At 43.3% G+C, this 26,981-nt stretch overlaps 1 long non-coding RNA gene across 1 annotated transcript; it reads right to left on the minus strand.

The window, feature by feature from the left end:
- Positions 1-1,746: 1,746 nt before the first annotated feature.
- LOC114484425 (uncharacterized) lies at positions 1,747-25,121 on the minus strand. Its single transcript, XR_003677289.1, has 3 exons — positions 25,044-25,121; positions 8,630-8,749; positions 1,747-1,895 (listed from the first exon to the last, which is right to left on the minus strand). It is a non-coding gene; the product is annotated as an uncharacterized lncRNA (long non-coding RNA).
- Positions 25,122-26,981: the final 1,860 nt, after the last annotated feature.

Consider the following 26,981-nt stretch of genomic DNA (forward strand, 5'->3'; position numbering starts at 1 on the left):
TAGTATAAGTATGTCCCATTTAGACATATTCATTGTTTATCTGAAAATTATTTGTCGGGTATCCTCAATTCAAAGCTAACTGTGTGTCCTATATTTTCTGTGTCAACCCTAATAATGGGGCACAAAGAGCATTGTCATTTTTGTCACTGGTATTGTCTTTTTGCATTGGTTACAAGTGAGCCATTAAGGCACCCAGGTTCAAGGGGAGGGATCAGAACACCTCTTGATGAGGAGGGAGTGACAAGGTCACACTGCAGAAGAGTGTGTGGGATGGGAGTTATGGTTGTGGCCATCTTTGGAAAACACAGTCCGCCTTACATGTTTTATCTCATTTGAGCAAATCAAATGTCACCCCTCTTAAACACTAGTTTCATCTTTCTCTTGCACCAAGTCTGTTCAAGGGCACCTGACCCACCCTGGGCTCTCTCCCAGGAATCTGAAATTGGAAATAGAAAGGAGGGAAGTGGGAGGAGACCTGGAACAAAGTGGTGTGCTCTTTAATGGCAGTGCTCTGGAGAAAAAGTTCATGAGCTGCTATTGAATTCTCAAAACTCACCCTTGGTTTCTTCCTTTTATAAATTTTAATTGTTCATCTCTTCCTTTGATGCCACAAAATACCTCTAGCATCCTTTCATTAACTTCCTCTTCTCTCATTCGGTTTTTTTTTTTTTTTTTTTTTTTTTTTTTTTTTGCTTTACACTAACTATAGGACACTTCTGTTAATTGCAATCAAAATTTTGCAAGCAAGACATTGCACACAGCCAAATTTAACCTTGAAAGAGGTATAAAAGACGGACACTCTTTGGGGAATATTTGTCATTTCTCCTGAAGCATCTATAAAAGACATCACTTTCGTCAGCAACAGGACTGAATATGCCACCATGGTTTATATTTTACTGTTGTTGTCATTGCTGTTTAAAGAAACTACCCACCGTCTGTGTTATCAATAAATAAGAGGTATAGATTTATGGTGACAGCTATCACTCCAGTATTAGAAAGGTAGAATTTGAATACATTTCCACTATTAGACTGGCCAAGAAAAAACTGACCAGTGGAAACTTTATTTACTTTTCTCACCAGTCTGATAAAGAGGGGGCAAAAAAAGGCAGTGGGGAGCAAGAAAAACAGAGAGAGGATAAACAGTCCAGGCAGCCTACAAACTGAAGAATCATATTGGGATACAGAAGCATCAAAAATGAGAAAATGCTAAGGAGATATTTCCAGGTAAAGGGTCCTGATATTCAGGCTTAGCTGGGAGGTTTAAAAGATAAACTAATAGGAGAAGTTTTGATAAGAATGTCTTAGAGGAACACTTCTTGATACCTGAGAGGTATGATTCAGTGCAATGAGAAAAACAAGAGTGGTTGCTCAGCGTTATCTCTGGGGGAGTTGTAAGAAAAGAGCAAATTACTTGTATTCATTTGGGATGGGCCATGTGAGCTCATCAGATCCTTCAGAGTCCTATGAATCATCCTTGGGGTTTCTTAAGGTTTTACGCCCCTAATCATTTAAGCTGCTCTTTTCATGTGTGTCTTAACCAGCACAGTGCCTGCTCTCTGTGATCTTCCTTCTCTGCTCCCCTCCAGCTCCCTGGAGGGGATGGCTGCTGGAAACCATTATAATGACTTACAATGTTCTTGAATCACAGACCACAAGCTTCTGGATGCCGGGCGCCCTTCAGAAAAACTGTTAAAGAATCACAACATGCTCAGAAGTGTGACGGACTTAACAATCTGTCACCCAAAACGTGCTAATCATGTGGAACAGTAGCAATCAGATTCATGGCTAACTCTTGTGAGATAGAAACGTGACACTTCAGTGGCTGCCAGGTGGTGCTTAAATAAACTGGGACACTTCACCTTGAGAGCTTTCAGTTAGTGCTGGGAAGCTGTGTCCTGTAAAAACAGAAATAAATGATTTTAAAAGCCCTGGCCTTGGCAGAAGAGCAGTTTGGTCCCGTGTTGTACAGTGTCAGTCTAGCGCTGTTGAGCACTGGCATTGAGGCGAGTGTGATGGAGGAACTGAAGTTGTAATTTTAATTAAATTTTATTAGCTTCAATTTTTTAAATCAAGGTGAAATTCACATAACATAAAATTAAACATTTTAAAATGAACAATTCCATGGCATTTGGTACATTCACAATGCTGTGCAACCACCACCTCTACTCAGTTCCAGAACATTTTTATCACCCCAGAAAAGACCCCATACCCATTAAGTAATTACTCCTCACTCTCCCCTTCCCCCAGCCCCTGGCAACCACCAATCTATGTTCTGTCTCTATGGATTTACCTATTGTGGACATTTCATATAAACAGAATCATAAAATATGTGACCTTTTGTGTCTGGCTTCTTTTACTTAGCATAATGTCATTAATTTCCAGGTTAAATTTTAAAACTGATACTTGATTCCATTATTGGAAAACCTTTTAAGTATTTTTGGAACTCCCTGGGTATGTGAATCTACTTTTTCAAGTCTAAATTTTTGAAATCTAAATACAAAGCAATAATTTCCAATCAAATTTATCATCTCGGGAGTTCCCTGGTAGTCCAGTGGTTAGGACTTGGCACTTTCACTGACGGGAAAGTTCAACCTTTGGTTGGGGAACCAAGATGCCGCAAGCCGCACGGCACGGACAACAAATTTATCATCTCAATTGAGATATGCTGTAAGTATAAAATAAGAAAGAATGTAAAAGATCTAATTTATCTTTTTAAAAATTTATTTATTTATTTATTTTTTGGCTGCGTTGGGTCTTTGTTGCTGCGCGCGGGCTTTCTCTAGTTGCGGCGAGTGGAGGCTACTCTTCATTGCAGTGTGCGGGCTTTTCATTGCGGTGTCTTGTCTTTGTTGCGGAGCACGGGCTCTGGGTGCCCGGGCCTCAGTAGTTGTAGCATGCGGGCCCAGCAGCTATGGCTCGTGGGCTCCAAAGCACAGGCTCAGCAGCTGTGGCACACAGGCCCAGTTGCTCTGCAGCATGTGGGATCCTCCCGGACCAGGGACTGAACCCATGTCCCCTGCATTGGCAGGCGGATTCTTAACCACTGCACCACCAGGGAAGCCCTCTTTTTAAAAAATATTGATTACATGTTGAAATGATACTATTTTGGAAAATTAAGTTTAATGAAATGTATTACTAAAAGTAATTTCAACAGTTTCTTTTTATTCTTTTCATTGTGGGTACTAGAAAATGTAAAATTATGTGTGTGGGGAAAAAATTATGCATGTGACTCCCATTATATTTCTATTGGACAGTGTTGGTCTAGTCAAAAGATCTAACTCAAACTAGATACTAATTCAAAAAAATTTTTGAGCACCTACTGTGAACTTTTTTTTTTTTTTGGCCATGCCACATGGCATGCAGGATCCTAGTTCTCCGACCAGGGATTGAACCCATGCCCCCTGCAGTGGAAGCACAGAGTCCCAACCACTGGACCGCTAGGGAATTCCCTACCATGAACTTTTTTTTTTTTTGCTATCATGTGAAAGAGTTGGTTAGAAATAATGTTTGCCAATTTTATTGACCCTGCCTTAGACTTTACACTGGACCAGAAATTGATTATGGGTTAAGCTGGGGAGTTTGATGAAGCTTTCCTCCTCTCCTGCCAGTTACTGATGTTCATACAGATCAGAATCACTAGGAAATGTTTTATGATACAATCATTAAAATATTTTAAATGAGGGAAAATAAGGGATGTTTGCTGGCCTCCCTGCTTTTTAACTCATACTTAATGATATACTCTCAGTTTTGGATGAACCAAAAGTATGCACCTTTCTGCTATTGAGAACAGAAAATAAGCCCTTGTTTATGTACATTCACTCATCAACATATTGGATGGATATTGTGTGCACTATGATTGGTGTTGAGTATTTAGGAGCAAAAAACCAAACAAGGTACCTGTCCTCAGGAAGCTTACATTCCAGTGAAAGGAGACAGAAAACCAATGAATAAGATAATCATAGATTCTGACAAGTTCTATGGAAAAAAATTAATATAATGATTTGGTAAAGAGTAAGTTTATCAAATGCTGGGGAGCGTGTGTGTGTGTGTCTCTAATTTAGGTCAGGTAACTGGGCAATCTCTTTGAGAAGATGACATTTGAGCTGACACTTGAAAAAAAAGGAGTCAGCCATAGGAAGAGCCATGGGAAGGGCAGCCCAGGCAGAAGGCACAACAGACGCAAAGGCCTTGAGTTGGGGGAGAGTTTGATGTGTTCGAAGAACAGAAAGGAAGTCATATGACTAGGATGTGGTGAGCAAAAGGGAAAGGGATAGGAGATGGGATCGGCAAGCAGGAGCCAACAGCAGCCAGTAGGTCATGTTAAGAAGTCTAAATTTTACTTTAAGGGTAATGGGGAGCCATTGAAGGTTTTAGAGCACAAGAGTAACCAGATGCGTTTTTTTTTCCATACAGATGATCCAGTAGTAGCTTCAACGGACAGCTGACCCTGTTCTATAATTGCCAGAAAGAACTAATAAGAACTGATTGGTTTGGGTAGATGCCCTCCAATATTCAATAGTATTTTAGTTAATAATTCCATATACCAAGACACCTTGCACGTACCCTGTTTGCACCAGGGGCCCAAGACCTCCCAGGAGATAACGCATCAAAAGGAAAGACAGATCAGTCAAATAAGTCAGACTCAAAAGAAGGGTAATATTTGGCTAGAGTTTGGATGGGTGATTTCTGAGGAGTGTGGTGTACCTGTCACTCAGATTAGTTCTCACGACCAGTCCTTATGGACTTACCATGCCTGAGTATTATGTGGCTATGGCTGTAAGTAAAAACTAAGGGGGTTGTTTAATGAAAGCCTCTTCTTGGTCCCCAAAGAAATGTTGGTCTGGCATCTCACCCACACGGTGGAACACAGTGTGGCTGGGAGGCATTCCCCTCGACTGAACATCAAACTGCTTTGGCACCTGGCACCTTGTGTTAGTTAGTACCTGATAGGAGGCAGCAGTGCCTGGTAGGAAAGGTGATACCCAGTGATACAAAGTGGAGATGACTCTTGGATAAAGTGGAAATCAGTCAAGGTGGTCATAAGCAGCAGAAAGAGCAGCATGCCTGGTTGATACGGGGGTGTCCAGAATAGGAGAAAAAGAGGAACAATCCACAAACATCGTAGCTGACTAGACTTGTTTCTGAGCATATGTGACTCCCTTCTGGGCACCCCCAGAAATCCTGACAGGGAGTGAACTTTGCAGGAGCCTGGAGTTCTACAATAAATAGCAGATGAGGGTACGGTGAGGTGTTTTGGGCTGGGTTCCCCAAGAAGCTCATTCTGAGACAAGGATTCAAGGGCAGGTAGTTTATTTGGGCGACGATCCCAGGAAACAACAGGATGGGGAGAGGGAAAGGGCGACACAGAGAGGAAGACAACCAGTAAAGGGCATGTGGCAAGCAAGTGACTGCTACAGGCAAGTAGAGCTCAGCATCCCCAGAGGGCACTGGGAGACTGCAGAGAACAGGCCTCACATTATCTCAGTGTTAGGAGAGGAAGCTGGGAGATTTCCTCTACCAACACCCATCCATCACTGGGTGGGGCTGTTTCTAGGACACAAACTCTTTGGAACTTCCAGGCCAACCTGCATGCTGCCGGGTGTGCTTCCACAGCCAGAACAAAGCCCTCACTCAGAGTCACAAGTGTAGCAATGAGCATCCTTTGGTGTATAGAGAGGAGTGTTGAGGGACTCTGGGCAGGGCCCCAGCTGCATCTACTACACAAGAGACTATACCAGGCTACATGCATAGAGGAATTTATCATAGAGTCTCATTTCTGGCCCAATTCCAGTCCTCATTCCTATTTTGTTTTTCTTTTTCTCCCTTCTCTCCTACTTATAATTTATGCAGTCTGGCTGTTTTATGTATCCTTGTAAGCTGCCTTAAATCTCTTCTTGGAACACAGCAGCACATAAATAAATAAACACTAGCAAGGTTTAACATTTTCCCTTTATTTATTGACCATTTTTCCCTTCTCTGAACTTCTTGGACCAGAGCCTCATTTACCTGCATCTAGCTCTGTGCTGGGCACATCAGAGGCATTTTATCATTGTTCTGTAGACCGGCACAAAGATATGCAGTCGGTTTATAAACCAACTCTGTGACCAGAAGCAGATACAGAGGCACAGGACTCTCTGGCCCCTTCTTTCTTGAACCCAGTGCTTAGAACAGTGCCTGCACATAGCAGGTGCTCAGTAAATATTTGTTAAATGAAAGAATGAGACTTGGAGGACCTATATCCGTAAAGGCTCCCATAAATCACCATTTAGAAGTCCATCAACATACTGGAATTGTGTGCTTTGTAAGGTCAAAGTTGCCCTGGAAACCACTATCATGTGGATGTACTCATTTTCATGAGCACAAGCTGGAAGGCAGGGACTAAAGATAGATCTAGAGATGGTGTTTTAAAGTGTATACCCAGCAGGCTCCGTGCATCTCAGAACACCCAGTGCTAACTCAAATGCAGTGTGTTTATGAACGTAATCTTTGCTTGTAGGTGTCCTGGCAAACTGTTCTCAAATAACACCCCTATTGAGAAACTGGGTTCCTCAGGAATCTCGGATACTAGAAATTGAGTGACTGCTTTACATCCCATGAATCAGAAAGAAATTGTTGTTTAAGTGGTGGGTCACATGCATGTAGGTATCTGGGTTTTTTGTTTTGTTTTTTGCTGTAATATTTTTTCCCTTAAGAGGCAAGCACAGTAGTTTTATTTAATAAAACACTAACTAGAAATTTTTTTTTTTGGCTGCATTGCACAGCGTATGGGATATTAATTCCATGACCAGGGACTGAACTCGGGCTCTCAGCGGTGAGAGCATGGCGTCCTAACCACTGGACCACCGGGGAATTCCATAAAACACTAACTAGAAATTAAAAAGTTTAGCCTTTGAAAAACAAATTTTTCCATTTAATAAATCAGCATTACCCATAAGTAGGTTACTTCTAGGAAGCTCCATTTTTATGTAGATCTTAGCAAAGAAGGAGAGAGAAATAGTTTGGCACTTCTGCTATTTGTGTTTAAATTAAGATAAAATTTACATAATATAAAATTCATCCTTTTAAAGTGAACAATTCAGTGGTTTTTAGTATATTCACGATGTTATGCAAACAACACCACTATCTAGTTCCAGAACTGTTTCATCACCCCCAAAAGAACCCTATTCCCATTAGCAGTCATTTCTTATCCCCCCCTCTTCCCAGCTCCTGGCAACCACTAGTCTATGTGGATTTGCCTATTCTAGATATTTCATATAAATTGAATCATACCATATGTGACCTTTCCTATCTGGCTTCTTTCACTTACCAGGATGATTTTAAGTTTCATCCATGCTGTAGCATGTATCAGTACTTCCTTTCTTATGGCTGAAGAATATTCCATTGGTGTATGGATACACCACACTTTGCTTATCCATTCATCCCTGGACAGACACTTGGCTATTTATACTTTTTGGCTATTGTGAATAAGGTTGCAGTGAATGCTGGCATACAAGTATCTGTTCAAGTCCTTGCTTTCAATTCCTCTGGGTGTCTACCTAGCGGTGGAATTGCTAGGTCATATGAGAATCACCTGTTTACCAAAGTGGTTACACCATTTTACATTCACACCAGCAATGTATGAGAATTCCAATTTCTCCACATCCTCACTAACACTTGTTATTCTCTGTGTGTGTTCAAAGTATAGCCAACCTGGGACCTCCCTGGTGGTCCAGTGGGTAAGACTCTATGCTCCCAATGCAGGGGACCCGGGTTTGATCCCTGGTAGGGGAACTAGATCTCGCATGCATGCTGCAACTAAGATCCCACATGCCTCAACTAAAGAAAAGATCCCACGTGCCACAACTAAGGCCTGGCACAGCCAAAAAATAAAAATAAAATAAAGTACAACCATCCTAATGGGTATGAAGTGGTATCTTGTGGGTTACCTCTGTTATTTTTTTTGAAAATTTAAGTTTCCCCCTGTCCTGGAAAAAACATCCATTTTCCCATCTTTCCTCTTTCATACACTTTTGTTTTGTTTTGCTTTTAGAACACTTTTAGGTTTACAGAAAATTGAGCAGACAGTATAGAGAGTTGCCATATACCTCTTCTCCCTTCCTCTCACAGTTTCCCCTCTTAGTGACATCATACATTAGTGTGATATATTTGTTACAATTGTTGAACCAATATTGATACATTATTATTAACTAAAGTCCCTAGTTTACATTAGGGCCCTTCTTTGTGCTGTACATTGGTATGGGTTTTGACAAACACATAATGTTATATATCTGTTATTGTAGTATCACACAAAGTATTTTCATTACCCTGAAGATCCTCTGTGCTCTACTTATTCAGTCCTCCCTCCCTCCCGCAAAGTGCTGGCAACCATTGATCTCTCTTCCTGTCTCTTTTTACTATAATCCTTTTTACTTTTGACTATAGTTTTCTCTTTTCCAGAGTGTAATGTAGTTGAAATCGTATAGAGTTTAGCCTTTTCAGACTGACTGCTTTCACTTGTTTGTTTACCTTTTGAAGGACATCTTGGTTGCTTTCAGATTTGGGCAATTATAAATAAAGGTGCTATAGGCATTCTCAGATTGAGTGATGACCTGGAGAAGCCAATGCCATTGAACGACTGTTTATTACTTACATTCCTGAGAGAAGGGGATATGCCATGCCACTCAGGGCCACAGGGAAGGCATCAGGTTTTGATCAGGAGGCAGAAGCAGGAATAAGGGAAAAGCCTAAGCCAGAGCCTTTATTGGAGTTTCTGCAGAAAAGGAGAGACAGTTAAACAGTTTAGGATGGGCTCCTTTGAATAATTCCAGTGGGCTCTGGGGCACAGGAGCTGTCTTCAGGTGTCTGGGACCTGATTCTGGGATGATTAAGACAGAGGAAATATTGGGTTGGTATGTGAGTTACATAAGCAGGTGGGTGGGGACGTGGCACTGGGTCAGGTGGTCTGCGCATGACTAGACATATTCCAGGCAAGCAGTCCACCTCCCCTAGGAATTAGCTAGCTAGCCCTATAAGGGCAGTCTCCTCTCAAGTCTGAAAGGTCCCCCAGGATGTCAAAACATCATAAGATACAGAAAATAAAAAACATGATGAATACACTGAGTTTCCCTAGAGGGATGGTTTTGGGATAGGTTCTCTAGAAGCAGATGCTTACATGGGGTTTGGGAAACAAAATGCTTATTAAGGATCAGCCCCTCTGAAAGGAAAGGAAAAGTCTAGTTGCAATACCAGCTTGCCAAAGGCTTGGCCAACCCAGAGGGAAGCTCTGGAGCGAGGACTGCCCATCAGACTGTCCCGCATCTGGAGGAAATGGGCAGCCGTTACAGCCTGGCCCTGCTTGGTCAGCAGTGCAGGCTGCTCTGGGAAGGATGTGACCTTGAACGAGGCAGCTCTCTGCCCCTAAGGCAGACCCTGAAGGAGCAGACAGCTGGGGGTCATCTGCTGACCCCACTCCCTGCATGTGGACAGCAAGTCCTTCCTCGTGGGGGAATGTGGGCAGCACATCTGTGACCACCTCAGGGATCCTGTTCCAGTTGGCCTCAGCAGTTGCTGGCTTGAGGACACACTCTTATTGGCTACCTTTCTTTCCCTGCCTCACTTCCGCACTCTCCTTTACCTCCCTAATAAACTACTCTCACCGAAATCTTTATCTTAGAGTCTGCTTTTGGGGGAACTGAAACCAAGATACATCCAACTCACCTTTAGAGTGATGTTCCTTGGGGCAGTCCTGGCAGTTTCCAGTTATATAAATGTACTTTTCTTGCATTACATATACTTAGGGTGATTCCAGTCATGGTTTGTTCAACATAATTCCTGTTTAATATGTTGCCCTGATGTTCCATTCCATTGATGCCCCTTTTTATCTTAAAACTATCCTGGTTTGGATGATACATTTTATGATCAACCTACAACTCTTTAAAGTGAGTGATCCTTAATAAGACCCATGGACAGGGAAAAGTGGTTTCTTTTGATATTGAATGCCATCAACTCATAGTTTATTTTGGGTGAATCAGCCAATTTTAGAGCTGGAAGCAACTCTATGGCTGGCTTATCCATTGACTCAGCCTTTGGCTTATCCATTGACTCAACCTTTCTCTTTTTTTTTAACTATTGGAATGCACATGGTTGGATATTCACATGTATTACACTCCCATGGGAATTCCCAATATGCCAGCTGTAACTCCACTCCTTTTCTCCTACCAGGAAAGCATATTGAATGCTGGCAAGAATTAAGTTGTTACAGGGATAATGTATTATCTTTAAAAAGATGAATCATTCTCAAGCCCTGGTACTTTAACCATTAGCATCAAATCAGTCATGACACAGTTGGTGACTGAATTTGAGAACTGTTGATCTCATTCTAAATCCCTGCATTACATAAAGAAGTCATTTAGCCACATGGTGGCTCCATCTTCTCACCTGGAAATGGGGATGCTAAAATCTCCTTCCCTGTCTGGCTGAGTTACGGTGGAAGGCAAATGAGATAATGAATGTAAAAGCTTTGGGAAAGGGACTTCCCTGGTGGCGCAGTGGTTAAGAATCCGCCTGCCAATGCAGGGGACACGGCTTTGAGCCCTGGTCTGGGAGGATCCCACATGCCGTGGAGCAACTAAGCCCGTGCACCACAACTACTGAGCCTGCACTCTAGGGCCCGCGAGCCACAACTACTGAGCCCGTGTGCCACAACTACTGAAACCTGCGCACCTAGAGCCCGTGCTCCGCAACAAGAGAAGCCACCGCAATGAGAAGCCCGCGCACTGCAACGAAGAGTAGCCCCTGCTCGCCGCAGCTAAAGTCCATGTGCAGCAATGAAGACCCAACATAGCCAAAAATAAAGTTAAATAAACTTATAAAAAAAAAAGCTTTGGGAAGTATAAATCCTTTGAAGCAATGGAAGCCATTGTGGTGGTATCTGTAGATGGGAAGAAGTAGCCATATTTGCTAAGCATTTTCTAGAGCCACACCAGAATTTACAAAATAGCTGAATTTGCACCCATCTGGTTTGCACAGGACATTTATGAGTGAAAATTTTACCAGTGCTCCTGGTCATTATGTGAATTCTCTTTACAACTTTGCTAAGATGTCTCAGTCAAAACCCAGTGGTTGCAAGAGACAAAAATCCAACATGAATTAGCTTGAATAAGTTGGCTCACATAATGAAAACATGGGAACGTCCTGGTTGGAGTTGGCCACAGGGATGGCTGGAACCCGAGACTGGAACATCGCAAGGATTCTCTGTGTCTCTCACCCATGCTGTTCTCTATATATTGGCTTCGTTTTCTCAGAACAGCTTCTTCAGTAGGTGCGGGCTTGGCTATAGAACGCTGGGCTCCCATCTTTACCTCTTTGTGATCATAGAGGAGAGATACCCTTTTCCCCTCCCTGCCCCCTCAGATTAGTTAGAAGAACTCTAGTGAGGTACTCTGATTGGCTCACCCTTGGACCAATCACTGTATTCCAGGAAATAACCTGTAAACTAAGCCCGTTAAGCCAGATGCCCACACCTCAGATCAATTACTCAAGGGCTTCTCATGTACACAGTTGCTTCAGGGATTTTTGGGAGCTGGCAACCATCAGATCCGTGCCTATCATTCAGTGAAAATAAAGTCTTATAGATTGTCAAACCTTTATTCCTAATGAATCTTTTATATTCCTGGAGCTATAAATAGTAAATCCTTTCCCTTTCCTTCCAAATGCAAATATTTTGAATATTTTAATGATTGCTTTCCAAAGCCTACTTTCAGAATCACTCTTCAAAAGGTTTGTGCCAACGTATACTCCCACAAACAGATGGTGGTGGGCATTCTTGAATTGTAAACTGTCATTGATCTATGCTGGTGGTTCTCCATTGAGGGTGATTGTGACTTCCCAGGGTATAATGGCAATGTCTGGAGACATTTTTGATTGTCACAACTGGAGTGATGCTACTGGCTTCTAGTGGGTAGGAGGACAGGATACTGCTAGACATCCTGCAATGCACAGATAGCAGCTCCCCACAATGAAGAATTATCTGGTCCAAAATCTCAATAGTGCTGAAGTTGAGAATTTCTGATCTATGCAAACAGACATGGTCTTTATTTTTGTATATACAGAAGTTTCAACGAGAAGACTTGCCTCAACAGAAAAACTTTGGCAGCACACTCTATGGCTGGTCTTGGCATAGGGAGGTACACTTCAAGTCCTATTTTCCCAATTTGGGAGGAGGGCATTGAACATGGCAGGTAAAAGTTTTCAAAGTGCCCAGCTAAACTGCTTGGAAAACTCACTCTCCCAAGCTCTGCTGGACTCTGTTTTAAGGATAGTATTTAAAACACTTTAGCAAAAAGAGGGGTAGCTCAGTATACAACTGAATGTGAGAATTACCCATGCTTGGTTTATTTCTACTCTGATCCTTGGAAAATAATAGTCATATACTATCATTAAGGAAATTTAGTGCAGGACAAAATAGAATGTAAGAAAACCCCCACTAACAGGGTCTGGTATCAGCAAATTATACAACAGGAAATAATTTATCTGTAACTTTCAGCTTCCTGATTTTGTATCTTTCTCCAGGTCACTCACTGCCTCCCTCTACCCACTGACCCCAACTAATGGTACCACTGGCTTCTTCTTTTCAGAAGTAGTAAAATGAGGCAGTAAAGAGTAAAGACTCTGGCATTGGCCCACCTTAATTCAAACCCTGACTCTGCTAATTACTATTGGTGCAACTTTGGGCAAATTACTTAACTAAGTTTCCTCATCTGTAAAGTAGAGATGATAATAGTGCCTCCTCATAGGGTTGTTGTGAGGGTTAAATAGTTAATATACACAAAGAACTTAGAGCAGTGCCTGGAACATAACAAGCACTATGTGTTAGTAATATTATTTTCAATTCTCTACCACTTTATCAAAACCTGATGTTAGACCAATACCCAATATGAAGGCTTAAATGAATGGGAACAACTGAGTATGGAGTGATGGTGATAGCCTTTGGGTTTAAAAACCTGAAATCTCAGGACTTCCCTGGTGGCCCAGCGGTTAAGACTCTGCACTCCCAATGCAGGGGGCATGGGTTCCATCCCTGGTCAGGGAACTAGAGCCCACCTGCCGCAACCAGAGATCCTGCATGCTGCAACAAATATCCTGCGTGCTGCAGCTAAGACCCAGCACAGCCAAATAAATAAATAAGTATTTTAAAAAAATTTTTAAAAAGAACCTGGGGCTTCCCTGGTGGCGCAGTGGTTGAGAGTCCACCTGCCGATGCAGGGGACACGGGTTCGTGCCCTGGTCCTGGAAGCAAGTGAGAGGCCCGCGTATCGCAAAAAAAAAAAAAAAAAAAAAAAAAAAGAACCTGAAATCTCAACTGGACAGTACCCCGCATACAACCCAGCCAACACATTCTCTACATAATTAAAGCTCATCCAGTAATAGAAATATCTAGAGCAGGGGTGGGCAAACGATAGTCTGAAGGCCAAATCCAGCAAGCCTTTTGTTTTTGTAAGTAAAGTTTTTCAGAACCCAGCCACACCCATTTTTTAATGTATTATCTAAGGTTGCTGTCGTGCTATAATGGCAGAACTGAGAATTCAGTTGAATTGAAATGGCAGAGTTGAGTAGTCACAACAGAGACTGTACAACTTGCAAATCCTCAAATATTTCATCCACCACAGAACAAGTTTGCTGGCCTCTGCTCTAGACCCTTGTGACTCAAAGTAGCAGTCTGTGTACCTACAGCATCAGCATCACCTGGGGGCTGGTTAGAAATGCAGAGTCTCAGGCCCCACCCCAGACCAAGTGCATCAGAAGCTGCATCCCCAGGGAGTTTGTGTGCACAGTGAGACTGGAGGACACTACATAGAGGACACTTGCTTTGCAAGGAAGAGTAATTTATGTGACTTTCAGGGTTCCTTCTAATGCTGAGCTTCAAGTGAAGAACTTCGTTGATTCCTTTTTACTTTTTGTTTAAAATTAGTTTATTTTATTTATTTTTGGCTGTGTTGGGTCTTTGTTGCTGCACGTGGGCTTTCTCTAGCTGCGGTGAGCGGGGGCTGCTCTTCGTTGTGGTGTGCGTGCTTCTCATTGCGGTGGCTTCTGTTAGTGTAGAGCACGGGCTCTAGGGCACTTGGGCTCAGTAGTTGTGGCGCATGGGCTTAGTTGCTCTGCAGCATGTGGGATCTTCCTGGAGCAGGGATCAAACCCGTGTTCCCCTGCATTGGCAGGCAGATTCTTAACCACTGTGCCACCAGGGAAGTCCCCTTTTTACTATTTTTTTTAAAATTTTACTTTTAATTGAGATAAAATTGACATATTAAATTATATTACTTTTAGGTGTACAACAGAATGATTTATGTATACATTGTGAAATGATTACCAGAATAAGTTTAGTTAACCTCCATCATCTCACATAAGTTTTTTTTTCTTGTGATGAGAAATCTTAGCAACTTTCAATTGTACAATACAGTATTGGTATCTTAGTTGATTCTTATTTGTCTCTCACTGATCTGAAATCTTAAACTTTGGGGGTATTACTTGAAATTAATAAATTTTGAGCTGGAAAAAAACCTTAGAGATGCCATTTCTTTCTTCTCCTTCTTCTTGGTCCATTTTCCTTTTCTTTGTCACTTTTCAGGGTTTATTTGCCTTCAGTGCTGGAGAACTTAGGTTTTTTTTTTTTTTTTTTTTTTTGCCTTCTACCCAGAATAAAACTAAAGAAGTAATATCAATTTGGTTGTAGTCAGCGAACTAGGAGTCAGATAACGTGGGTTCCAGCCTCATCTGAACTCTGCTCTTTCCCAGTGGCAAGGGCCTGTGCAGGCTGGGTCTCAGTTTCTTCACCTGCAAAATGGGAATAATTTTACGTGCTCAGGGCCTTCCTCACAGGATTGCTATGAGGACAAGTTGCAATACTGTATGTGAAAATGCTCCATCATTGGTAAAGGAGCATAAAAATGTAGGGAATTATTTATAGATTGCCTGGCATAGAGCCTTGAATACAGTAGGTGCTGCATAACTGTTGGGTATAATTTTTTTTTTCTTGTGGGAACCGCTCCAATAACAGCCAGCAGATGGCAGCAAAAAGCAAGCTTCCCCTCAGAGGCTCCCTCTGGTCCGCTCCTGGGGTTTCACAGGAGTAACGCAACTGAAGGTTCTCCCTGATTTCTAACAAGTTCATACCCCTTCACTCACTTTCTGCCCACATTGTTGAGGGCACTAGGGACTGGGCCTGCTGGGGCCGATGTCATTGCCTTTGTTCCAATGACACTCTGGTCTCCATCACCAGCCCCATCATCTTTCTTTCTTTCTTTCTTTTTGTGGTACGCGGGGCTCTCACTGCTGTGGCCTCTCCCGTCGCGGAGCACAGGCTCCAGACGCACAGGCTCAGTGGCCATGGCTCTCGGGCCCAGCCGCTCCACAGCACGCGGGATCCTCCCGGACCGGGGCACGAACCCGTGTCCCTGGCATCGGCAGGCGGACTCCCAACCACTGCGCAACCAGGGAAGCCCCCCATCATCTTTCTTGATGGCAGAGCTGACCATCTAGTCACTCAACAGTATCCACGTAATGCATCTGGTCCAAAACTGAACACATTGCTTTTCTCTCCAAATCTGATTTTGCTCCTATATCCTTATTTGCACCACCATCCAACAAGTCATGAATGGAGAAACCTCAGGATCATCTATGACTCTTTCCTCTCCTTCATTCTCCACATCTAATCAATCACCAAATCCTGCTAACACCACCGCCTGAAAAACACTAGGGAAAAACACAACTCCAAAGCAGATACAGACTTGTTTTTAAAACATTCACAGAAAAAACACTGAAAAACACACATCGAACTGTTTCACTGTTTGGAAGACTGGTGTTTTCTTTGTGCTTTCCGCTTTTCTTTGTTTTCTAAAATTTCTGCACTGAGCTTATGACTCTTCTGAAATTAGAAAAATTTAAAACCTACAATAAATGTTATTTTTCTCCCGAAAGTATATGTACACACAATTGCTAGGACATCACACATAGCTCTAGTGTACTAACATGCAAAAATAATTTGGCCGTGAGTACAATATTTTGCCAGGCATCTGTGGTGAGGCTGCACAGTGGATCAGCTGGCACAGTGACCCTGTAAGCCCTTCGTTAAAAACGGCACTTCCTCCACACATGGCTCCCAGAAGCACTTCATTTTTGGATCCATTTATTTAATGTGGAAAAAATTTCTGCTGTAGAAATTCACTGTAATCTCAAGTTTATAGAGAAGATATTTTCTTCTCATGGAGTAGAGTGCCAATACCTCTGAAGGGAAGCAGAGCCCTGCCCGAGTCCTTCTTTCAACAAACATTTATAGGGCGCTGACTTAATGCCCTGGGCATTGTTTTAGGAGTCTGGGTTCCAGGGGTGAAGGAGACATTCAAGGTCCCTGCTCTTAAGAAGATGACATCATATAGCTGGTAAACAGATGAACAAGATGGTTACAAAGAGTAATAATGCCCGGGTGGTGAGGGAGAAAAACTAAATCAGTAGGGGTGGCTAATTTTGGGTTGTGTGATCACCCCATAGGAGGGCACATCTGAACCAAGAAATAAACTACAAGATGGAGCTAGCCATCTGCAGAGCTGCTGATAGAGCCCAGCCAGAGGGAATGGCAAGTAGAAAGGCTCTGGGGCAGGAAAAAACTTGGCTTATTTGAGGAAGAAAAAGGCCAGTGTGGTTTTCGAGAGGTAAGTCAGTGAGGAGCAATGGGGCAGATGAGGGGGAGAAGGTGGACAGAGTTCAAGCAGGGTCTTGTAGTTTATTGATAGAGGCTGGATTTTATTCCAAGTTAAAAACCAACAATAGGACAATAGCTTACACGTATGTATTATGTACCTACTATGTGCAGGTACTGTTCTAAGCATTTTACAAGTATTGTTTCATTTAATCATTACAACAACCCTGTGAAGCAGGGATTATTATAATCCTTATTTTTCCCGAGAAGAAAACAGAGTCATAGAGACTTAAATAACTTCAGGTTACACAGGTAAGAAGTAGCTGAGCTGGGCTTTGAACTCTGGATGGAGTTCTACTTCTGTACACTGTCCAGTGAACCAGGCATAAGAACTCTACATCTAATGTGACCAGAAACAAAAAGCTTGTTCCAAACCAATTCCATCTTTGCCACTGTGAGATCATCACAATGATTTGTATAAATAGTTGGAAAAGTCACTTGCTTAACAAAAACATATCAAATACCTTCAGTGTGTCAAGTATTGTGTGGATTGTGTTTTTTATACATCTCTATCATTTTGTCTCCTCAAAGCCAGCATCTTAAAAAAATCTGATACATGACTTCCTGCTTCAGAACTCCACACCGTCTTGCCACCATTGTCAGCCATCGCTTAATAATGGTGGTAATGAGCAAAACAGCCAGGGAGCCAGCCCTTTTATACCAAGAGTAGAAATAATAGAAATAATCTCTTAAATTGCGATAGCTTTTAACCTTTCTCCAAAGGCTTCCCTACCTGCTATTTAACTTGATCCTCTCAACAATCCCTACTCTTTTCCAGTTGGATGTGCCCGTGTGACTTGCTTTCGACAACAAATTGTGAGCAGAAATGACAGCACAGCCTGGTGGGGCTTTGAAGAGCCAGTTCGTGATTCACCACAGCTTTTCCCTTGGTCATGACCACCATGGCTTTCAAGATGATGGCGGCTCCATCAGCCTGAATCCCAGGGTGACTATGATGAACACAGCCTCTTGTCAACAGAAGATGGGCATTTAGTGTGAGCAGGAAATAAACCTTTGCTGTATTAAGCCATTGAGATTTTGAGTTTGTTGCCTTGGTATAACCTAGGCTAGTGGTTCTCGAATTTGAGCCTGCATCAGAATCAACAAAAGACCTTGTTAAAACACAAAATGCTGGCCCCTCCCTTAGGTTTTCTGATTCAGCACATCTGGGGTGGAGCCTGATAATTTGCATTTCTAACAAGTTCCTCAGGGCTGTTGCTGCTGCTGCAGGGACCATACTTTGGGAATTATTACCTCACCTCTCTTTACCAATTCAATATTATCCCAAGGAAATATTACTCAGCCATAAAAAAGAATGAAATAATGCCATTTGCAGCAACATGGATGGACATAGAGATTATCATACTAAGTGAAGTATGTCAGAAAGAGAAAGACAAATACCATATGATATTACTTATATGTGGAATCTAAAATATGATACAAATGAACTTATATATGAAACAGAAACAGAGTCACAGATATAGGGAATGGACTTGTGGTTGCCAAGGGGGAGGTGAGGGGGGGAGGGAAGGATTGGGAGTTCGGGATTAGCAGGTGTAAACTATTATATATAGGATGGATCAACAACAAGGTCCTACTGTATAGCACAGGAAACTATACTCAATATCCTGTGATAAACCATAATGGAAAAGAATATGAAAAAGAATATATATATATAACTGAATCACTTTGCTGTACAGCAGATAATACAACACTGTAAATCAACTATATTTCAATAAAATTTAAAAAATATATATTATCCTAAGGAAATCAAAGCTCAGGAAAAGCTTGTTCATTCCTTCATGTATTTACTAAGCCAGCTATGTGCCAGGCACTAACCTAAGTTCTGCATAATCAGTGACAAAGCAGACACAATCCTTGCCCTCTTGTCTCATAAACTAGTGATTTGCTCAAGTGTACACAGCTAGTGGTGGAGCTAGAAGTTGAACCTGTAAGACGTCTTCTTACTCAAAATCCAGTATGTATTCCATTATGCAATAAGCAACATTGACAAACACCTCCTTGGTTGCTATTTATTACCCCCTTCAATATCTTCTAATAAGGAGGTAACTCTTAGTTCGGGGTAATTCTCAGACCCTTTGTTTGTGGATGGGTTTGCATTTGCAAGTTTGGAGAAGGAAGCTTCAGTGGGGGTGAGGAATGTGAGGGGTCCTCAGCCCTGTGAGGAGACAGGAGAAGAAGGGAAGCCTCCCTGATGGCAGCTGCAGAAAGAGAGACGTGAGTAAGAAGTGCTGTAGGTACTGTGATGCGCTGTCCAGATTCCCCTTCAAGGATGAAGGACTTACTCTCTCAGCTGCTGGGCGTATTGCTGGCTGGCAGTCCTCAGTTCTCAGCTCACTATGAGGACTACCTTTCCTAAAGAGAGCCACTTCACCCAATGTCACACCCCATTCCTATAACCAATAATTGATGGGGGACCAAAAAGCTCTGAAAGGCCAACCCAGCTCCAGAGCTCTTCACAGGGCCAGCTTTCGGGGTGACTGCACCACAGCTCAACTTTTCACAGTCCTGCTTTCCTTCCGTCCCTTCCCAAAGGTTGGGGTCCCAAGAGCACTCTTTAATAAACACCTTTCGGGCTTCCCTGGTGGCACAGTGGTTGAGAGTCCGCCTGCCGATGCAGGGGACACGGGTTCGTGCCCCGGTCCGGAAGGATCCCACATGCCGCGGAGCGGCTGGGCCCATGAGCCATGGCCGCTGAGCCTGCGTGTCCGGAGCCTGTGCTCCGCAACGGGAGAGGCCGCAACAGTGAGAGTCCCGCGTACTGCAAAAAAAAAAACCAAACACCTTTCATGCTAATCTTCATCTCAGAGTCTACTTTCCAGCAACCCAACCTGTGACAGGGGATTTCAAGGTATCTGCTGTGGGGTACCTTGAATCTAAACCTTCTCCTGGTCCCCTTCAAAAGCTTTGGTGAAATTGGCATTTCTCACTCATGCTTTTGTGAGACAGCATTATAGTGGATAAAATGGTGTCCTCCCCAACCAAAAGAATTTTTTTTCATGCCTACATGGAACCTAAGAATGTGACCTTATTTGGAAGTAGAGTCTTTGCAGATGTAACTAGTTAAGGATCTCAAGATGAAATCATTCTGGATTTAGTCTGGGCCCTAAATCCAAGGACTGGCATCTTTATAATATGAGGAGAGGATGCAGGGAGGCCCACATGCAGAAGAAGGCCACGTGAAGACAGGGGCTGAGATTGGGGTGATGTGGCCACAGGACAAGGAACACCTGGCACCACCAAAGGCTGGAAGAGGCAGGAAAGATTCTTCCCTGGAGTCTCCAGAGAGAACATGGCTCTTCAGACACCTTTACCTGGGACTTCTAGCCTCCAAAACTGTGACAATTAAATTCCATTTTTTTTTTTAAATTCCATTGTTTTAACTCTTCAGTTTGTGGTACTCTGTTATGGCAGCCTTAGGAAACTAACACAGTATTCTATTGATGAGGAAAATGAGGTGACAGCTGACCATCGTATGAATGGAAATGAAATGTTCAGTGCTGGGCATGTAGTAGGCATTCAGTAAATGCTTGTTGAACTAAGCTGAACAAAATGCTCATAAAGGGGAAGAATGTGTTTCTTAGGAAAACTTCTTGATTTATTTTCTTTAGACTCTGGGCATGTGGGCACCTGCTAATATGCATAGTTGCTCATGGTATTTGAGTCTATCCATGGAACTGTGGAAGGGTCAGTATTCATTTTTGGACAATTCTAATAACTCCTTAAAAGTTAGTCACTAATGAGGTCCCCGCAGGGACCTAGATCTATAATTTTAAAATGTCCCTGGCCTTTTCTTTCTTCCTTCCTTTTTCTTTCTTTCTTCCTTCCTTCTTTCCTTCCTTCCTTCCTTCCTTCCTTCCTTTCCTCCCTCCCTCCCTCCTTCCTTCCTTCTTCTTTTTTTTTTTTGGTCCTCCCGGCCCCTCAGGAGAACTCCAGTTCTATTTTTAGGCATCTAGGCAGGTGGATAACATGCAATTTATATACAAAGGTTATTTAAGAGCTCTGCACAGCATTAAATGTGAGCGCCCTTGCTAGTGCTTGTCTTGTTAAGCCATAGCTGAGTCAATCACCACCACATGCCTCAGTTGGCCTTACCTGTAAAATGGAGCTCACACTTCCTTTTCATAAGTTAGCAGCAGTAAGAGAATAAAGTGAATGACCTGATCAACTCTCATAAGCTCAGCTGCTCCTCTGATCACTTTTGCAAGTCCCAAATAATTTCTGAATCCTGCAGGTTGAGTCTTTGGATCAACATCACACAGAGGAGAGTTGTGTTTATCAATGGCCAGAGATGCAAAATAAATGATTTTCTGAGCTTTATGTGGGTTGTAAGAGCCCAGAATTAGCCCCAAGCCACTAGCTCTGTTTGTTCTTGCCTACTTCTTCACACTTAGGACTATAGGAACGATTTTCAAAGACTAACTAAAATCACAATGAAAATTTCCGGTCAATCATAAATTGATTTTCTTGCTTAGGTAGGACACGCTAAAAGATTCCATTGGAGGATGCAGACATAGGGTTTCTATAACTGAAGGGGCTCAAGAAGGATCTGTGAAGACCCCTTAAAGCGCCAAGAGAGCCTGCAGAGCTTGCTTTGGGAGTTGGGTCCTCTTCAATGACACATGGCCTGATGTTCCTCCATCTCTTACCCCCTAAAGAAGTAGCAGGTTATTCTTATAAGAGATAGTTGTCAGTGAGGGTGCTTTTGATTGCAGCCTAACTCCAGATGGCTTAAAATAACAGGCAATTTATTATCTATTTGCTCACATAACTCAATGTCTATACATAGGGCTCCCTTCAGGTAAGGCTTGATCCAGTGGCTTACAGAATGTCACCAGGCATGTCTTTCTTTCTGCCTCTCCATTCTAACTCCTATAGTATTGGCATCATCTCCAGAGTCTACCCAGTGGTCCTATGGCTGCTCTGGATTCTGCTACTTTTAGAACATCTCATATCTTCATGCCACACCATTTAGGAGAGGAAAAAATAGATCTTCTAGTATCTCTCTTTTTTTTTCTTTTTCTTTTTTTCTGGTATCTCTTACATGAGTCCTGGTGTAGGGCTAGCCAACTGGAGGATGAGAGGTCATGTGGAGGAGAACTGAGGCTCCTCAGATGACAGTCAGCCCCCACTACCAAATATTGAGTGAGACCATCTTGATCTTGTAGCCCAGCCCAGCCAAACTTCTAGCAACCCAGGAGTATTGCTTGCTGGTCCCACCAATATGTAGGAAGACAGCATCTCTGATGCAACTTAAACTTAGATTAAAGAAGGTTGGCCATTGTGTTTATACTAGGAAAATAACAACTACTAACTCATATAGAACACTTTTAATGTACCAGGCACTATGCTGCCTTTACATAGCATTTCTCCTTACAACAGTCCTGTGACATAGGTACTGTATATTAGCTCCTTTTTATAGATGATGAAACTGAGGCACTGAGAGATGAACTGACTTGTTCAGAGTCATACAGCTTGTAAGAGCCCCCGTTGCACAACCCTGGGGAAATGGAAGGGAAATCATTCACTTGGATTGCAGCGCTGGAATTTTCCTTCAGGGGGCACAATTCACATTGCATTCTATGTGTACATGCTGTCCAACCTTGTGCTTTTTTACTCATTATTCTGTACTGTACTGACTCCAACTGCCCGTTCTGGATGCACAAATTAGGCCAACAGAACCTTTGAGAGATAGATGAAGGATACAAAATAGTGTGACATTAGCCATCAGTGCCGTGCTGGGGATCTGGAGTCTTGGAAGTCGTCCACAGCCAGGGAACTTAGCAAGGGGGTGGGAACCAGTCAGCAAGCATTAGATGGAACCCTGAAGCTGCAGCTGGGGACCCAGGTAAGACTATGTGTCAATCTAGGCTGGTACGCAGAGACTAGAAAGGCAGAAACTTTAGAAGGCAAAAAGAAGGGAAGTGGTCAAGACTGGGTGGCTGGTTGGAAGCTAGAAAATACACTGATAGAGGCAGACAGCAAAAGTCCCTCTGCCTGTGCTGCAAACTCGGGCACTCTCTCTCCCAGACTGGTTTGGTGGGTGCTAGTCCCAGGAGTATCCATCATTGGGAGCAACAAAGAGGGTGAACTTGAGAGGTACCACTGACATAAAGAAAGCAAGTACCCAAAGCCAGGAAATGTATACCTATAGCTAGGTATGAAGATGTGTTTTTCCCCCCTCTACCTCTTTCTCTGTCTCTCTGTCAGTTTCTTAGTCCAGGCCCTGAACCTTGGCAATAATAGGAATTCATATTTGCACCTCATTGGAGGAACATGCCAGACTTGAATGCCTTCCATCCAAGTTACTAGTCCAGAGGATCAGCACGATCTCAGGAACTTGAACCAAAGGGCAAGTCTGAACAGGGGTCTACTCTTTATAAAGCTGTTTGGGAGGCTTATTAGCATGTTTGAGGTTCTGCCAAAGGTTTGTAATAAAAACACAATGGAAGGACAAAAGAAGTTTTAGGGAGATTATCATCTATAACAAAACACTCTTCTAAACAGACCCCACTGGTTTATATTCCATTCCAGGACTCAATTCCCTTTTGTGAGTGCAAAGGTCTCTATGCCATGTTCTACTGAGTCAGGTAAGAAAATAACTGTCAACTCCACATTCTTAGGTGCAGGTAACTTAGATTTTTTTTTTTGCTGACAACTCGAATAATGCATGCTCATTATTATTATTATTATTTTTATTTTTTATTTTTTGCGGTACGCGGGCCCCTCACTGTTGTGGCCTCTCCCATTGCGGAGCACAGGCTCCGGACACGCAGGCCCAGCGGCCATGGCTCACGGGCCCACCCGCTCCGCGGCATATGGGATCCTCCCGGACTGGGGCACGAACCTGTGTCCCCTGCATCGGCAGGCGGACTCTCAACCACCGCGCCGCCAGGGAAGCCCCATCTAAAAGTTTTCACCAAACAAAATTAGGTCTTGTTCTGTGGAAGGCAGTGTCAGGGGGTGGGGTTAGGGTGGAAGATAATTTTTGACGTCAAGAAAATAAAAGATTTCTCCATATAGTGACATGTATAATATATATTGTTAAAGAGAAAAACCACTGGCCCCAAATGGCATCACTTGTGCTAGTGCCCATGGTACCAAACCTAGATTTCATACCTAATCTAATTGCAGTTTTGACCTTCACCAGAAATGCAATCTTAATTAACCAGCTTGGAATTTTCTGGTCAGCACCAATGTGGTAATCTGTCATGTGGGTCCTCTCCATTCCCCCCCCACCCTCACTCCTGCACCAGTGGATGGGGAGGAAATCTGCATGATAATATCCTTGCCTGTTACCTCTCTCCAAAAAGATATCCTGGACTGAAAATAATCCTTATTTTCTTCTTCTAAGAGCTCCCTTGCCCCACCCTTCTTCCTATAAAAACATTCCATTTTGTACAACCCCTAGGAGTGCCCTTCTAGTTGCTAGATAAATGCTGCCTGATTCCTGAATTGTTGAAACCAGCCAATTAGATCTTCAAATTTACTAGGTTGAATTTTAGTTTTTCAACAATATAGAAAGTTTAACTGCCATTTCTTTCCCCTCTCACAGCATGCATTCTCCCCAGATAACCACTGTTAAGTTTTGTATGTACTTTCCTCATTTTTTTCCCAAACATCCAAAATATTCTTGTAATTTGTATGGGATTATGCTATACATCCTGTTGCTGTCTTACTTTTTTTTTTTTTTTTAATCTAACAAGGCATCTTGGACATTTTTCTTTGTGCACATAGAGTCAGTTTTTAAAAGTGGATGCATAGTATTCAATTGTGTGGCTCTAGATATGGAAAGTAATGGGAAGGGCATTTGAAGGGGAAATTAAGCAGCTGGTCTTGGCCCAGTTTACAGTTGAGAATTATCCACTGCATGGGCTCTCCTGTGCGTGGCCTTTAAGGCAGGGTTTCTCAGCTTTGGCACTACTGACATTTGGGCCAGTTAATTCTCTATGATGGGGGTCCTGGCCTGTGCAACAGCAGGAGTTAGTACCACCCTCAGCTCCAAAGGTGCAAGCCCGGGCTCCAGTTATAACTACAGCACAACACACAACTCCAAAACTGCGTGCCTGTCAACAGCGACAGCAATGAATTTACTCATGAATCTGCAGTATGGGGACAGGATGGCTTGTTTGTGCCACTGAGGTGGGTCTCAGGCGGGGGACTGGAATCACCTGAAGGCTCGCTCACACCTGCATGGGGGCAGAAGGGAGCTGAGCTCCCTGAGCCTCTCTCTGTGGTTTCCCACCTGGTCTCTCCAGTATGGTAGCTTCCGGGCAGCTGGACTTCTTACCTGGTGGCTCAGGGCTGCAAAGCTGTGTGTTCTGAGGGGAGAGGGCCAGGCGGGAGCTGATCACCTTGTCTGTCCTCGTTTCGGGACTCAGCACTGCTTCCACCTGCATTGTAATTATTAGAAGTGAGATGCTTCCAGGGGTGAAGGATTAGACTCTTCCTTTTGTGGCAGGAGTGTCAAAAACTTGCAGACTTGTTTTAAAACCATCTCAGGGAAGGAGTAATTACCAGAACCCAGACATTGTCGCTATGTAGAGAGGGCTACCTGACCAAAGCTGTGGCCCTCGGGAGAGGAATATCCCTCAGTCTTCTGCTGAGAGGGAGGTGGGGAATTAATAAGCAGGCCCCCTTCCCACCACCTGCTGGTGTCCCAGTTGGCTGAGCCCGACTGAGACAGAGGGCAAAGGAGCTGGTGGATGCAGCCCATGCAGGCTCCAGGGCACATGGGAGGGATGGGGAGTGCTTCTGAAGGGGTCAGCAGAAGACGCCCAGCACAGAATACACCCTAGCGGTCAGTTTTCTTAGCACTGTCTCCATCCCTTCTGTGGCTCCTGCGGGCTGGACAATGTGCTATTCCATCGGGAAACGGCCGAGGTGCTCGCCGTCCTTGACTGGCAACTCGCTACCTCAGGTGACCCCCTTGCCGATGTGGCCTACAGCTGACTGGCTCACTACCTGCCATCCAGCTTTCCCATTCAGCCAGGTAGGAACCGCCGCTGGGGGAGTAAGGAATGGAGCCAGCGCTATTCTCAAAGCATAGGACAAACTCGGCTAAGCCATTATTTCCCCATTTTTGTTATGGTTTTGCAATAAAAGATAACCAAGAACATTTAAGTAAACAGAATGGCTGCTAGGTCCAAACGGTGATGAAGGGGTCTGATTGCCTGTAGGCCTTTTCTAGTGGGCTGCTGAGTTCTCACTGCCTTCTCCTCCAGTGCCTGGGGATAGCTGGATTGATTCTGCCATTAAGAATTATCCATGCAAGGGACTCCCCTCGTGGTCCAGCAGTAAGAATCCACCTTACAAGGCAGGGGACGCGGGTTCGATCCCTGGTCAGGGGACTAAAATCCCACATGCCGTGGGGCAACTAAGCCCACCTGCCACAACTACTGAGCTCATGCGCCTCAACGAGAGAGCCTGCGTGCCGCAAATTACAGAGCTCACATGCTCTGGAACCTGCACGCCACAACTACAGAGCCCACGTGCCCTGGAGCCCACGTGCCACAACTAGAGAAGAGAAAACCCGCATGCCACAACTAGAGAGAGGCCCGCGTGCCGCAACAAAAAATCCCACATGCCTCAACAAAGATCCTGCGTGCTGCAACTAAGACCCGATGCAGCCAAAAATAAAAACGAATAAATAAATAAATAACACATAAATCTTAAAAAAAAGAATTATCCATTCTATGGATAAAGAAGATGTGGTACATATATACAATGGAATACTACTCAGCCATAAAAAAGAATGAAATAATGCCATTTGCAGCAACATGGATGAACCTAGAGATTATCATACTAAGTGAAGTAAGTCAGAAAGAGAAAGACAAACATGATATGACATCACGTATATGTGGAATCTAAAATATGACACAAACGAACTTTTTGATTAAACAGAAACAGACTCACAGACATAGAGAATGGACTTGTGGTTGTCAAGGGGGAGGGGTATGGGGGAGGGATTGATTGGGAGTTTGGGGTTAGCAGATGCAAACTACTATATATAGGATGGATAAACAACAAGGTCCTACTGTGTAGCACAGAGAACTATGTTCAATATCCTGTGATACAGCGAAGGAAAACATAAACAAGACAAAAAGACAACCCTCAGAATGGGAGAAAATATTTGCAAATGAAGCAACTGACAAAGGATTAATCTCCAAAATTTACAAGCAGCTCATGCAGCTCAATATCAAAAAGACAAACAACCCAATCCAAAAAT

Source organism: Physeter macrocephalus, chromosome 19 (assembly GCF_002837175.3).
Source record: "Physeter macrocephalus isolate SW-GA chromosome 19, ASM283717v5, whole genome shotgun sequence".
Taxonomy (NCBI): Eukaryota; Metazoa; Chordata; class Mammalia; order Artiodactyla; family Physeteridae; genus Physeter; species Physeter macrocephalus.